This window comes from Phaethon aethereus (assembly GCF_964289735.1).
Source record: "Phaethon aethereus genome assembly, chromosome: 16".
NCBI classification, from domain to species: domain Eukaryota; kingdom Metazoa; phylum Chordata; class Aves; order Phaethontiformes; family Phaethontidae; genus Phaethon; species Phaethon aethereus.
Genome location: NC_138592.1, coordinates 10,555,449 through 10,571,955, shown reverse-complemented (window position 1 = coordinate 10,571,955; position 16,507 = coordinate 10,555,449).

The window sequence follows — 16,507 nt, the reverse complement described above, 5'->3', positions numbered from 1 at the left end:
TCTGAAAATCTGTCTCATCCACGAGCGGCAATAAAGGTAAAAGAGGGGGAAAAAGATATCTATTATGATCTTTAAAAAAAAAAAACAGTCATCAGAGTTGCCAGAAAGCAGAAGCTCCACTGCCTAAGGGAGGTATGTCGCTCAGTTTGACCGCTACCAGTCCATTTCACTCAGGTCTATTAAATTTCATCTGTTTTAAAATTATTTTCTTAAAATTCCTCTCCCGATGCTGTGTAAGATCTACAAGTAATGATGTTTTTACAAGTAAAGCATATATATCTACCAACATCTTGGCTCCTGTGTCACCTAGACATCTTCAGAGTAGGATTGAACATCTCTTTGATTAATGCTAATGCTTGATCAGTGTACTAATGCTCCCGTGAAGGGTAGTAAGCAACCACATAAGAGAAAGCATTATAGGAAACATTTAGACGCTGGCAGGAGAAGATGATGTAACAGGTTTCTTAACATTTAAATTTCTACAATTTATTGTAGCTAATTTATATGCAGCTTGCATGCTATAGTATAGTATTAACATTATTTGAAAAGTCCGAAATCTCTCTGATATTAAGAGATTCGTGTAGACTTATAAAGTCACATACATACTGAGATTCTTAAATAGCCTCCAGACATTTACAAGCCTAGCTATTGCATGTAGCTCCTGAAAAAGGTATTCCTTTGCTGGAAGTATGGCCATCAGTTCCCATTCTCAAATAGTTTGGACATGATCTAATAGCGACAGTGCTTCAAACCAAGCAGCCCCCAGATTTCACAGATGTGCTGTGTAACTGGCTGCTACCCAAGCAGCAATACACTCCAGTCAGACCAGCGCAAAGAGATTTCACCCAGAAACTCAGACCAGCTCCTCCCTGGGCTTGCAGAAAGCAGAGCATGAGCCGTGTTTGTTAGCACTGACCTGCATCTTTTCATCAGCAACAAAAATAAATGGGGCATCATCCACAAGTAATACCAGCTGGGTGTCCTCTGAGACAGCACTATGTTTTCCTTCGTGCCGAGGGTAAAAGGAACACATAAAGGAATGATGGGAATAAATTCCACCTGCTGTTTCAGGAGAAGTTCAAGAGCTAATTAAGGCTCTTCTGGTCACAAGACCACTACAGAAGGAGGCAAAACAAGAGGAGGAGCAGAGGGTCTGTGTAAGGTTCTGGCCACATTAGGCAGCTCCAAGTGTTGCTGTTCAGATCCTGACACCCTGACCCAGCTGGGTGAAGCTTAGAAATACTGTTAAAAATAACAATCATCTCACACACATTTCACTGAGAAGTTCTCGCCTCCTCCCATCTTTTTAGTAAGGGCTTGACATTTTGGGCTTTGACACTTGGCAGTGTGGGAATCAGCATGGTGTCTGAGCCTTCTGCGGTCCCTAGTCCCTTAGTCCCTGACTAATTCATGCACTTCAGAAATGCCAGTCTGCAAATACTCACTGGAGTCTCGTGGAAGCCGAGTAGCTATCTTCTCTACTTAGCTGTAAAAGGGGGTTAATACTATGGTTGACTATTGCAGCATTGATGCAAAGGTGAAGGAACTGATTCTGAGAAACATTCGGATATGATGGTGATACCACCATGGAAATGTACACAAGTAAATTAACTTTTATATTCTGGCAGCATTTGAATAATGTGCAGTACAAAATATCTGGAACCACATATTAAAAGGGGATAAAAAATCCTGACTAATCAGTGAGCATCCAGCAGATGAAGCAGTACAGAATAATGCAATTATTATTTAACTGAATCAAGTACAGGAGAAAAAAAAAGGGAGAGGGCTGCATTAAAGCTACAACATTGATTCATGACTATCCTAGTTTTTGAGCGCTTGAATTAACTATATCAACATATTTTGTGAAATGTAATATAAGCAAGTTTTGCGCATACCTTAATGATTTCAGTGAAAGTGCACGCGGGTGTTGCTAGGCAGTACATAGTGTCCCTGGCACTTTTCTCTAAGTTACATTACAACCGGGTCTCGCACATGAGAGAAAGCAGAGATACATGTGAAATACAGAGTCAAAAAGACATCCATTTCTTGTACCAGCTATGGCATTGAGGAATGAACCTCAGCTCTGCTTCAAAGTTCCTGTTGAGCAGCTTTCCAGCTTTTTGCAGCTTCCCTGATAAATGCACTCATAGAAAACGCTAGTAGGAAAACCTGATATTATGTGAAACTAATCTGGTTTCAGATTCTGTCATAGCCTCCAGACCAAGTACCACCCTGCTGAAAGATTTGTGTACCTGCGGCCCATTCTTGTGTTGCCCTGAAAACTGAGCAAAGACAGTTTAGACTGTTAGACAAAGACATTTGTCATTTAGACACACAAATGAGTTGATTACGACAGCGTAAGCTAAGATTAACCTCTGGATTTGGGCCTCATTGTACTCTGCAGCTGAGTGATAACCAGAGTAGACACTCTCTCACACATCAAAACATTTTTTCAAGGTCCTGGGAAATGAAACACTGGAGCTGTGAATGGAGTCTTCCCAGATCTTCTCCAATACGGAGTTAGTAATGCAAAACCAGTAAAAACTGTCTGCACAAAGACCATCAAAACTGTGCTTTGGGATCTGGCCTTCCAAACAGACCCCTATAAGCTGCTGAAATGGCCCTGCCTTTTCCCATGGTCATGCAAAAATGAAGTCACAGCTGCAGGAATTCCATTCTCCCATTTCTTCCTGCTCCACGTGTCCATGAAGATGGCCACTGACACCTGTACAGCTCCTTCCACGGGAGCAGCTCGGCAGGTAACGAAGATGGTGACCACGGTTACCATTTCCTGATGCCTACAGCGGCAGGACTGGCAAATAACATTCTTGTCATTCATTCCCAGCTCTGGGAGAAAAAGCATCTCCCTGGTGCAACGTCCCTTCTCCTGCCATCCCACGGCACAGAGCTGGGGACAAACACACCGCGGGGGCTGTAGTGCGCTTTCACATGTGGCGCAGCTCAGCCTGAGCCAGGGCTGAATGACTTTGACGGCGAAGAGGAATTTTCTACTTAACTTTCACCGACTGTGGGATGTGCAAATGAGAACCCATCAGTGCTGCAGTGGAGGCAAAAGTACAGTTTGGCTCTGAAGGCCATCTTTGTAAAGAGACCATCATGGAGTGTTTACTCCTTCTCACTTGGACTTCCATATAAAAATATATGTATATTACAAGTATAATAATACTGGTTAATAAGAGTCAAATTACCAAGAACAAAATCTGTTGTGTGTATGTGAATCCTTTCAGCCCTGTACCTTCATCACTCATCATTCTGTAGGTCAAATTAGAATCTCAGACACATCCATGGTACCCCACTGCCTTAATGAGTTTAAACAGGTGAATTTAGTGAACTTGGATATGTATAACTGAATCCTCAGTTTGCTGATTCTCCATTGTTTTGCTTCTTTCAGGCTAACAGATGTAAAAATCAGTAAAAACTTATTTTTGGCACTAGAGTCAGTGGATCTTACTGAATACAGAAAAACAGCAGATCGACTGAAACGGTTCCATTATTACATGGTCATTTTGAATGTTGAACTTCACTTCAAGCCAAAGAACATGCTAAAGAAAATAAAGCTTGAATATATTGTTCCCACATTTGCAAACCACTAACATAAGAATATTTTTCAGCATCCTAAATATTCACCATTTTTGGCTATAACTTTATCTCAGTCACCATCTCCAATGCCAAGTTTATTTTTAAAGAGCAGTCTAGTTCCTGCTCCTTCAGGTTTATGCAGACAGTTGTTTTGTTTTGTTCTTCCCATGCTATGAAAAATCTGTCATTCAGTATTTAATTCTAGCACCTAACTGGCTCTCTTGAGACAACAGAGGAGTCTCCAACAAATACGAACCCATCAAGATCCCCAAGTAGGATAAAAAACCCCAAAGTGAAGGCTAAAGCAAAACAGCAGGTCAGGAAGCTCAAAGGCTTGTAGCGTTGATTTCTTTGGCACAAAAACCACTGGGTTAGTCCAGTCTGTACTCTGATTTAAATGGAATTATCCTGAGGTAAAAATAAAGGAATGCAGTGGTGAATCAGGCTCATTGTCTAGATTTAATACAAAGCTGAGATGAAGGCACTAGGCTGTGTGTGATGCAAGGTGTAAATGAACAACACGCGTGAGCAAGGCTTGATCGGTTCCTTACGGCCCTCGCTAAACTGTATGTCAGGTAGTCGTCTGCACAGCTCCTCAGGCCATGCCAGACTCATCTGTTCCGTAATAAAAAGATTTGGCTGCTCTATCAAGATCTTAAAAAACAATTGGAGCCAAACAGTACAGTAAGACTCCACCATTTCTCTGTCAAAATTCGTAAGAAGCCGCTGTAACTGGGGAGCGTTCAAGGCTGCAAGCTCATGCTCATCAATACGTACTTGGGAGCAATCTGCTGTCCTTGCTGCTAATCCTTTCATGTGGCTGCCCAGCAACCGCATTTGATTTTTACGCCCCTTGTGAAGCTTTAAGGGCTGCTCCTGCTGCTGCTCCTTCCCTCCTCCTCGTTATCCGAAGCAATGGCTGTTCCCTGCCCTGAGTAGCCCGCAGAAAGCCGAAGTTTTGCTGTCCAGTCACACCGACTGCCAAGTTTCCGGTGGGGACAGGCTGTGAGGAGGAACCAGGCTGGGGAAGGGAGGAAGATCAGTAGCTCACTGAGCCCTTAATACGTCTTCCAGCAATTATTGCTCTACCGTGCTTTACATCCCTCAGGGAAACCGATGGCAGGTGACTCCGCCGGACTTCAGGCTGTGTTACACGGGCACGGCGTGAGCAAGGGGCTCCTCAGACCTGCCGGCTGTCCTGAAGCGGGGCGGCTGCCCGCTGGTGGCAACCAGGCTTGTCAATTAGACTCGCATTTTTGTGACTTGCCATGCACGCTGAGAGTTTTTTAAGAGGGGCTCGTAAGACAGAGAGAGATAACCAGAGAAGCACCCACTGGAGTACGCAGAGCTTTTGCCCAAGCGTCGCAACGTTTGACATTCTCTTTAGAGCAACAGTCCTAATGGCATCTTACTAGATGACGAAATATGACTTCACTTGAAATATATGAATTATAATGAAAATCACAGTTACGAGGACAATCTAAGCCCTTAAAAGCTCAAGGAGCACATCATGATTGTTTCAAGCACCAGCTGACCTTTTCTTACTCCAGTGAGGGAACCTCCCTGTGGTGCTGGAGCTGCAGGATTAGCAGCGCTGTCGGCCTCGCGGGGACGAGGACCTGGGTGTACACCAGACTCCCAGAGAGGCAAGTGACACTTCTTGAAGCAGCTTCCTGCCTTTACAGGATACCTCTTCTGGAGATTTTCATATCTCACTGTAATCTGGCTGAATTTTAAACAGAAACTTGGCTGAAAAGGGGCTTCTCACTGTGTTTCACAATACCTGGCACTGGCTGCTCCAACAGTGAGCACAAACGCCCTAAGAAAAACACTAGTTCAGCCATAATTTCCTGTCTTTCTGTTCCTGCTTTTCGAGGTTATGCATACCATTACCTAGAGCTTAGCAGTGTTGTGAAAGACACTAACCAAGTGTAATGACTTGGGGAATTCAGCTCACTTTAGAGTTTCCAGAAATTTTTCTCCCCCAAGAATTTTTTCCAGCCATTTTATAGGCACCAGAAGGAAAAACAGTTTGCCCAGACAGCAGCAGCGTGAGCTATCTTTGGATTCACACTGTCAAAACCAGAAGACATTTGCTGGGCAACTCTCAAAGCGTGCATGCCACAAGATTTAATCAGGGAAACTCAAGTTCATGTCCTATTTTGCAAGAGGTATATTCCCCAAAAGGGCTGGGCACACCTCCAGAGAAAACTCATCACTGCTGTGGAGCAACTGAGAGGGCAAATGCTTTAAGGCTGGAAACATCCCCACACTGGTCCCGCACTTCTTGGTGACCACTGGCCACCAAAGCTGGGACGACGGCTTGTGCTTGGGCATTTGCGATGGGGCACTGGCGCTGCTTTCAGCGTTGTGCGCCCAGCAGCAGCGCACGCAAAGGCCCTCGGTGGGTCTTCTAAAAACTCAAGAAGGTCCCCCAGAGTTGTCAAAAATTGCAATAAGTGTTCTTAGGTTTTATGTTGTTTTGTTAAACAGATAACTTTGATTTGGAACTGACTGTTTAACTAGGAGACAGGCTAATTTGGAAAGCCCATTCAACTCCACAAATGATGCTGGAGTTATACCAGCCCAACTAGAAAAACTATCAACAACCAAGGCAGAGGAGAAGAGACAGATTCTGTTATTTTTGCTCACCTAAACTAGCACTTCTGTAAAAATAACCCCACGGAACCTGACACCTATTGAATGAGAAAAAGATCAGCATTAAAAAAAATCCAAATATCATGAGAATCCCTCTTTTTGTAATAACAAAAATTAATGCCAAGGGTGATGATGATCAACACAAGTAAAGAGCAAAATATGCTTCTTTTTAAAGGGAAAACATCTGCTCTGTTTTGTTCAGGAAAAAACTATTTGGTTTTGCCTCAGGAGGTAGAAATGGTTTCACTCGTCTAGTAATGCCTTCATTTTTCTTCTGACCTCTTGGATCATTTAATTGGGCTCCTTTCAAAGCCAGTATGTAGGTAAACTGCATGCATAATTAGCCAGCTGGGTTCCCTGCCAAGAGTGTGTCATTTAGTATCTGTGAGTGCCAGCAGGGTCAGGCATGACACATGGTGCAGTTCTGAAAAGCAAACAACCTTAAGGTCTTGTCCATAAAACATGGAACACGTTCAGGGCTCTATTGGGCTCTTTCAGCAGTTTCTCATGCATGACCAGAGGTGTGGATTTTATGTGCGACTCATAAAGAAAACTCTCCAATTTGCACGCCACAAGCACTAGCAGGTGATGGCTCAGGGTAACAGAGGAGGTGAAAAAACCTTGGCAAAGACATTAAACTGCGTCTGCATGTAAAGAAAACCCTTTTCCATTTAGTGCAGGCACCAGTTGCCATGCGATGGCTTAAGGAGCTAAGCAGCAATTTTGAAACATGGTTGGGAATTGCTGCTTCATATCCCAGCAGGACTAGCTCAGCCCCTTTGGGAGGTGAAATTTTAGGAAGCCACTTGTAAGTGCATTTTAATGTGCATGAAATGCTCTGGCAGGGTGTACCCTTCACTTTCGGTGCAAACGTGGTGCTTTGCACAGCCACCGGAGAGTTAACGGTGCCCTGGCTGTGCGGTCACTGGCACAAAATCCTGGGTGGATTTTGCAGAAGGGTGTGTATAAACGAACTCCAGGCATTTCTACAGCCACTTGAAAAGCACTTGCAGTAACAGAGCTGCATTGCGCTGCTGCCGCCTTTGCTGGAAGTCATCAGTGACGACAGGGTCTGCTGCAAGCAGATGCACTGGGATTTATCCGGAACTGATGAACACAGAGACTGTTTCGTGACCACAGCAGAGTAATTTGATGCATCATTATTATATCATCGCTTCCATCAAGTCACTCTTATCTCAAATATCTGCCTTGCCTTCAATTCATTTCTTTGCAAAACCCGGATGAGACTCATACACGTGATAAAGCGTTACCTGCCTGCACGCAGTGAGGAGCCATCAGACATAATCTGCTTCAAGAGGCTCCTGCTCCCATCAGTTACCTTTGCTCTTCCCTTGGGTCAGCTGGGACTCTGCCACCGGAGAGTTATCCGCTCATTTGAGGGTATGTTGCCAAGTCAGTTGTTGTTAAACAAATGCTTATTTTGATGAGGAGGACTTTCACACTTTGTGTGGGAAACGGAACATGGAAAGCACTCATAAAACCAGCAATTAAGATATATAGTGACTTCCATACCCCAGTCATGTCATGACCCAAAGCCAAGACCCAGACGTGCATCCCAGCAGTTCTGTACTCGTCAAGGACTCACATCGTACCTCCTCACCTCCTCACTGCCTCTCAACCAGCTCTGTAAAACACACACCGAACACCCGTGCATTTTCAAAGAGCCGCAGGCAAAGGATGAGCAAGGAATGTTTAAAGGATGTCGGTACCCCAGAATGCCCATACTGCCTCTTACCACTGACATTTCTTTACTGTGGACACTTCATAGGCCACCGGTTTTATTTGTTGAGGCATGGGCAAACTTTCAGGTTCAAAATATAAAGATCTGTCAGATCTGCAAAATCAAGAACTGTTACTTCTTTGTATTTCTTAGTATTTGAGTCTTTCAGAATCTCACTTCTAAGTTTTTCTCCACGAGTAGGAAAGCTAGTAGCTCGCCTCTGTGCTTGCTTATGTAAGGTATATGGACATGCTGACAAATTCATCAATTCCAGAAGCTGGAGATTTAAGAAAAACACACGGTACTGTGAGACTCTCAACAGTCATAAGACTTTGATGTTTTGGATGATGGAGTTTCCACCACTTTCACTGGAGACTACTCCATAACAGGTCCCTGTATACTCATGTTGCTGTTACTCAGCAGTTTTGTATTTTCACTACAAAACCAGTCCTTTCGTATCATTCTTGACATCCCATACAGAGGAAAGCCAAGGTATGGTGGTTTCTCGATTATCCATAACACTTAGGGATATGAGATTAAAACATTTATGTGAGCCACTTAAGGTTATCACATGATTGTCTTCAGGAAATGAAAGGGGCCAGGGCTTTCACACGTTTTTAGGCATATACCAATAATAATGTAAAAAAAAAAAAAGACTCTCCAATATTCTTATTTAACAAAGAAGATATTGTTTGGAACATAGAAAATAAATTAATTTTCTACTATGACCTCATTAAAATTGGATTTAAGTTCCAACCCAAAAGAATTTTAGAACAACATTAGTTTCTTGCCCTTAAATCTCCATCTATTGAAACTAGTCTATTTATTAATTTCCCTGCCAGAAAGCATATTTTGACTGGCCTGCGAGCTGAGCAGACAGTCTCTCCCCAGAAGCTCACACATGAGGGCCATTTCCTTATTCATTTCTTCTCAGCAAAGAGGGTGTTTCCAACCATATCATTTTTAATCAAAGCACTCTTGACTCAGACACAATTGTTCACATTGACAGACAGATGGGGATTTGATCCCGACCCAAGAAAACAAAAAAGCAGAAAGGGCAGCGCCTCTCTTATCTGCAACGAATGAACAAGATTAGCCATAACCTGTTTTCTTCTCACCATACAACAAATCCAGTGTGTGCTCCCAGCACAGCCGTAGATTCTCATCTTGTAATTTTTAATACAAGACATATACAGCCTGAGGGAACAAATTACTCTTCTGTATTCACCATGCTTCAGTGCCTTCAGAGGACTGTGCTTGAGAAACACAGTTACTTTGCTTGGCAAGAAAAGCCTTTGAAAACAAAGGAGAGGGCTCTCTGCGATGAAAGTCAAGTTCATCCCAAAAGCAACAAAAGCAAGCAGTTTGGGAAGTTGGACATGCTTTGGTGGAAAATTGTCAAGGCACGAGTTTACTTTCTAAGTGGCACCACGCATCAAATTGTTTTTCTGTGCAATCCCAAAGCATGACTGACTTCAAAAAACCCAACAGTTTGAGATCAGCCAAAAAACCCAACAGTTTGAGATCAGCCAGACTCCGTATCCTGCGCGTGAACTTTCCCGTTGGGAACCTGGAGCTGAGCAGATAGGACGGAGCGAGCCCTTCTCTTCCCTCTCCCCCTTTCATCTGTCTGCTGTTCAAATCTCAGCTCCCCAGGACAGGCACTATTTTCTCATGTGAAACTGCAGGAAAATGGGATCTCAAATGCTACTGAAATAAAAACACCAATGAGAAATGAAAAACTTCTGGGTCTCTATAAATAAGACAGAGTGGGCTCGCTGTCTGATACCCTTCTGCAGCTGTGCCAACCACGGGTGCACTAAATCATAAGAGTGTGGACCTCCACACTCAAAATAGTGGTATTAATTTAAGAATCACGAGATTTTGAAAGTTACAAGGTTTGAGAGATCTTATTTGTTTCATTCAGCTTGAGTAGGTTTTGAGCCTGTGAAAGCAATGAAAACTAGAAACTTATTCTATCAAAAGAAAGAAAGAAAAAGAGAGAGAGAGAGAGAAGAGAGATTTTTTTGTAATTGCCTGTCTTCAGAAACTAAAAGCCCGCAAACGGTGAAGTTATTTTTACTGAGCTAGGAAACGGGGGTCTTCTTTGTATTGAATATTTGACAAATCACATCAAATGTTCCGTTTGAATCTCCTTTTCCCCATGCTTTGCTACATGAGGATTTCTATAGGACTGCAAGTGTCAAATACAGAAAATGTTTCTGTTTGTCTGACTGCAGTATTTCACACTAACCAACCTGTAGTACTTCTACTTCTTTTTGCATAAGTATTCTTCATACGAGCATTTTTCAAGAAAAATCCAATTACAAAACCTGCCAATTTTTTTTGTTTTGCAGAAATATTTTCAAATATGATATAATTCTATTTCCATTTTAAATGGTTCAAATGAAAGTATCAAAATATTGCTGCTTCATACTGCACCCATTCAGAACATCATTGCAGGTTTTGGCAACTGAATATTTTTGTTTTCTGCCTCTGCTGGCAGGGCAGGAGGGTTTCTAATTTCTTAACTTTCTCCCTCTCTACAAAAACCACTATGGCTTGTAAGGAGCATGAAGAGAGAAAGAAAAAAAAAAGTTGTATTGCTTTGCCTAGGGAATATAAACGGCGTTTAGTTATCCGCTTTTCTTTCTTGAAAAGATGTCATTAGAACTACATTTTCAAATCCACATTCATTTTTTAAACAAAGTTGAGATTTTCCTATGCATTTAAATCCAACATTCAAGTCCAAATTACAGTCTTATTTTCTCTTAAAAATGTTACCTAGTTCTAGATGCTTCTCTTTCTAAACAGTTATGCAGGTTTAGGAACAATGCAGGCTATATTTTCCACTTTACAAGTAATAAAGTGTAACTCCCAGGAAGGAAACCCAGGATGAAATATCCCATCATCTTGCCATACAGCGGCTGGTATATTTGTTTGCCGAACAAAGTATGCAAAAACATATACAGACATTAAATGCAATTTTAATGTACATACAATTGCATGGGTAATGATGATGCTTTTGTTTGTTAGTTTGTGGGCGTAATTCTCTAAGTGCAATGTTTTTCAGGCTGTTCTGAAAACCTGAATTCACATACAGGCAAATTCTATCGAGAATCTTCCTTACTAATAGTTGTCATAACAACAAAGAAAAAACACATGCAAAAGTTTACATATACAGTCCTATTAACACAGCCTTAGAAAAAATCTTGCAAAAATAGTATCTTTGCTCCCTGCAGTGAATTTGATTTTGTCTGGTCTGTAACTAAATTCCCCTGATACTCCAGTTTTATGAGGGTGTGATGTAGTGGTAAATCAGGGCCATACTGATGATCTAAATCAGAATAACCAGTATGTTTTTCATTTCAGAAGGAAAAAAAAAAAAAGTTTGTGAGAGAAAGTTTGCCAGTTTCAGCACTTCCTGGCCGCCAAGAACATTTACTGAAAATCAATGGTCTGTCCAAAACCTAATGTGAGCAGGAATCAGAGTGCAGCTGTTCAGAATCTATACTGCTTCCTAGGCAAAGTTTCTAAGCCCTTTCAGTCCTTTAGAATAATAAAAATGATTAATGGTCTTGAGCACTGTGAACCAAGTGTTTTGAAGTGTAACCTGCTACTTGTAATGCACTCAATATTTCTGATCTGTATTGCACTGGCACACAGGGCCTCTGGAAGTTAACGGTAAAACGGGCAACATTTGAAATGAATGACGAGAGGCTCATGAAGTCTGATGGCAAAATAATTTTCTCCCAAACCAAGACATTATTTACCATCAGTTCGGAAAGGCAAAAAAGAAGTGACTGTAAATATATATAAATATATATCATTTTCCACAAACGTATATTCTAAGAGAGCAATGCAGATACCACACAATATTTTATCAGCGGAACGGTCCATCTCATTCAGTGCAAGAGTTTGCCCTAAAGGGACCTCAGCCTCTTTTGGAGAAACGTGAAAGCGTTGCGTCTTTTCAGAGACTGCGTGCCGCACAAAGAGCCTCAAAAGTTTCATGGAACAACATCTTCCACCTGGGCCTTCTCTATTCCTGTCCCTTTTGGACGCAGCCCCAGCCGCAAGCACAACCCTCAGAGCCAGTGTGATCTCTGTCAAGAGTTGGTAGATCCACCTAAATAATAAAACGCAGCGAGGCACAGGAGGACGCTGGTGCCCAGCAGACACCAGGTACCCGCAGCGCACGGTCACACGCGTCACCGTGCGGCACTTCTCTGCACCAAGCCCGTCTGCAGCTGCCGCACGCCTGATCCCTGGGTCTGCTCGCGCCGAGGCTGCAGTTGCACAACCACCTTGTTCCAAAAAATTGGACTCAGGCCTAAGCTGTTCGTTGGCTCCCCTCTCCCCCGACTTGTTTGCTCATGCCTTGTACCAAACTCAAGCAAAGAAACTGATGAATTTGGACCTCACCTATTTCCAGATATTGTCAGGGCCCTAAAGGTATCAAGAGGCCTTAGTTGCCCTGACCAGACTCCCTTGGGACCCCCACCCACAGCCCCTGCCCATGGCCCGGGAGCTCAGCCCCAGGGTGCCTAACCCCTACCTGGGCTGGAGAAGTTTGTGTCTCTAGCCCTGACCTGACCTTGGCCCTGAGCCGTAGGTGGCTCATCTCTGGTTTTCCCTTTGGCCCTTCTGCTGCTGCACCTGGTGAGCTCCCCGCATGGACCCCGGAGCTGGCTGATCGCTCCTGTCTCCGGGGCTCTCAATGGGGCCCCGTTGCCCGCATCAACCGCTGCCCACACTTGGTTCCCGGGTCGCCTTCCCTTAGGAGTCTGTTGGCATTTGCTGCTCCCTGAAAAACATAAACTTCAACTGAAAAGTCGTTTGGAGTGGAAAAACAGCGACAACATACAATGGAAGAGAAGAAAGCTTGACCACTGGACTGGATCTCCACCATTGCTTCGGCATGGCTGCCGCCTGTGCTTCCTTCCCCACCTCCTTGTTGGGTGCAACAGAAGCTCCAGAAGGCATCATAAGGAACACTTAGCTGGCATTTATAGAGAAGTTCTTCTGCGAAACCTTTTACTCTAAATTTACAGGCCTTATACGCAATACTATTTTGGGGACAGCATATTGTATTCATTAGATATTTCAAATGGTATAAACAAGGCGGTAGAAGTACTCAAATTGCTGCAAGCCAGATGGAGATCTTACCATACTACCTCCCACAATTTAGAATAAATTTGAAAGCCCGGAGTTATTCTGCTTATAGCATAGCAGAGGAGTGAATCTCCTGGGCCAACGCTGAATTGTGCCGTGCCGAGCAGATACCTGCCGGTCCCCTCTCCCGGCTGCGGACGGACACTGCGCACAGTAGTGGAAGGTGCATGTAGGCTTCAACAAAAACAAAGTAAAAATTATATCATGCAAAGTCACATTTTTGGAGCATAAGGGAACATTTTAGTGTAATTATCTTCTCGAGCAGAGAAAGAAAAGGAAACATTTTATGAGGGTCAGTTTTTAAAAGAATTATCCTAGGTAAATTGATCTGCAGAGAATTGCTCCCAAAACTATAAATCATATTGATTTACTTCCTTTACACTTCTAAAGGGTGACCGATGAGTTATCAGAAGGGTGCAGGGAGCCCTGGGTCTCACAGATTGAGGATGTGGCTTATTCATGCCTGTAATATGGATTAGCAAGATGCAAACGATCTCTCTGTTGTAATAAACAAAAAAGGAATTATTGTGTTTCTTCTCGATTGAAGAAAAAATAAAATAGACTATTTGTGATTTTCTAGCACTACCTGACCAGATCTGAGTTTCTTAAATTTCACTGTATTTGCATGGCAGTTAGGAAAGAGCACTTACGCTTTTAACTTGGGGTGGATCTTTACAGCTTGTAATCGCCTGCATTCATTAAATGTAGTATAAGTTGCACTCTGGAAGCGTATCTCCTTTGGTACTTTCCAGTTCTTCAGCATATAACATTCTGCCCTTTCGTTAGTTTGTAAAACAAATTTAAAAGGCCAATGAATACCTTCTGGACAATGAGTCCAAAAAGGCCAATTCCCAATAATGATGGGAAAATAGCAAAATGTTCTTATGTATCTACTGTATTCTCAGTTTGTTTTAAAGCATTTAACAGCCATATTTTGGAGCAATTTTTAAAATGTTACGTTAAATTTTCTAATTAAAGTTTTGAGGCAGCCAGGTTGACTCATCTGAACAGAGCAATTAGTTTGGCAGAATTGACTCATGGTCATTCTACCTGACAGCATTCCCTTTTGTGGGAATGTAACTCTTACTGTGAAAATGTTGTACTAAGCAAACCTTAGTTCCGCTCGTAAATCAGTTCGATGAAAGGTTTGAGAGCCTGTTTCTATGGTGTAGTTAAATTACATTGAAAGTACAACTGAATTTTTCTCTAGTTTTTCCATCAAGTATAATGTGACTTAAAGAAAAGTTCGCTGAAGATAGAGTACAGTTTAGAAAGCCAGATGAGATTTCTTGAACAAAAGTAGATAGAATTTAGGTAAACATTCTCCAAGTTTAAAATAACACACTGAGGCATTTGTCTTTGATTATCAATTTTAATGTACATAGTAATGAGACGTTATTCCCACAGGGACAGGCACGTTAAAAAAAGTTTCCAGAGTGCTTGCATTCAGATGCCTAAAATCAAACTCCTCCTTGCAGCCATAATCGGATGTAAAGTTGGAAGAAGGATCGCTTTTGATTCATGTGCGAATGAACTTTCCAAATACTTGCCATTTCTACATGACAAATTAAATGGAAGATTTCTGGAAGACTAGTCAGCCACTCTGTAGCAGCGGTGCTGCTGAGCTGCTGTCGCAGAACAGCTCAGGAACTCTGGTGCTCTTGCATCAAAAGCTAACCAGTGCCTAATTTGGAGTCCACCCAAAATTCAGCTTTTTTTGGCTTACTATAATATCAACTACCTGGAGGCAGCTGCAACATTATATCGGTCAGAAGCAGCTTTCAGCGATGTCCCTGAATTACATTTTGCCTCACGCATGCTGCTCTAGTCATGAAGAAACAGAGCCAAAAGTTGTAATTTATGAGTAGGTTTGCCAGTCTATGGAATCCATAAGTCTTCCCTGAGGAGGAAGCTGATATCTACAAAATACTTCACCTGAAGTGTAAAGAAAGGAAAAAAAAAGCTAATGATCCGTGAGAAAACAACTGCACAAATACCTTCCGTTTACTTTCATAGCCACATGAGTGGACCATGTGTCGTCGTTTCAGACCGCAAATACATCCTATTTTCAAAGGGAATGTTCGTTTATTAATAATTAATACAAGTTTTCTTAATCTGACTTATAATGCACGTATTGATTAGAATTGAAAACTGGCCGTTTTCCAGCTCTGCTCTAGTGTAAAAAACCCACAACTGTGCACCGCCTCTCCAAACGGGTCAGTGTCCAAATTCTTCCTAGTGAGATTTTAATCACTGGTAATTGAAATAACTTATCAAATCTTAACTTTAAAACATTGCTCCAGCTCTGTGTCAGGTAGAGTTTTCAAATCTCTCCTGCAGACCGTCACTCCTTCCACCAGCAGAGCCACGGCCATTCCCCACATTCAGAACAAGGTTCATAACTGCGTGTACCGACGTGAGTCAGCAGGAAGCGTGTATTTGCGTATAATGCTCCATCCCAAGCTAAGAAGGCAGCACATCACAAGCATTTTGCTCTCCCATTATGTTATTTAAAAAGCTCTTAAAAAAAACACCTAGAGAAAAAGATCAAAATGGTCACACAACTTTTTTTTCCATTTTAATACCTTTTCATGTGAACTAATTGTTATGCAGTTGTGCCCACAGGTGAATTGGGGTTTATTCCTGATTAGAGACGGCTGTCTGCAGTAAAGAGTGGCAGCATCCCACTCTGCAACAAATCATAATTTTTTTCCTTAGTGGACATATTATTTGTGAAATTTTCATTGTCTTCATAGTACGAAACATATTTCTGCTAAAGCGCAAGGAAACAGGAAGGATGGAGTAGAGGGATCTTTTGTTTCTACAGGAGAAATTCCAAGGAAAATAGTGGGAGGGTATTTAAAAAAAAAGTAAAAAATTCTGGTTTTTTTCATTTCAAGCCAGTAGTGGAAATTGATTAATGAAGCCCGTCTGTAGCTGGTACAAAGGGCCAAATCTTCAGTCAATATAAAATAGCAAGCTTCTACTTTTAAAAACCAGAAAGAGGAAGGGGACATAAAACTAAAAAACAAACAGGCATATTTGATCATTTAGTGGTGAAAAGATCAGGCGCTCCTCAGTTGCAGGGTTTTATTTTTGTGCATTGTGTCAACGATTGGAAACCATATGTTTTAAGACCAGCTTCAATAGTATCAGTAGCTGCAGTCCTCCTCTCAGATTACTTTTTACTGCCTGCCTAATTTTGGGCTTTAATAGCTAACATGCACTTTGTTTATCAGTTACAAATGTTCTGAATTTTGATGAAGGAGGCTAAACAACACGTATTGGTTTATCATCAGTACTAAAGACCCAACTAACAATTTGTTTAATATG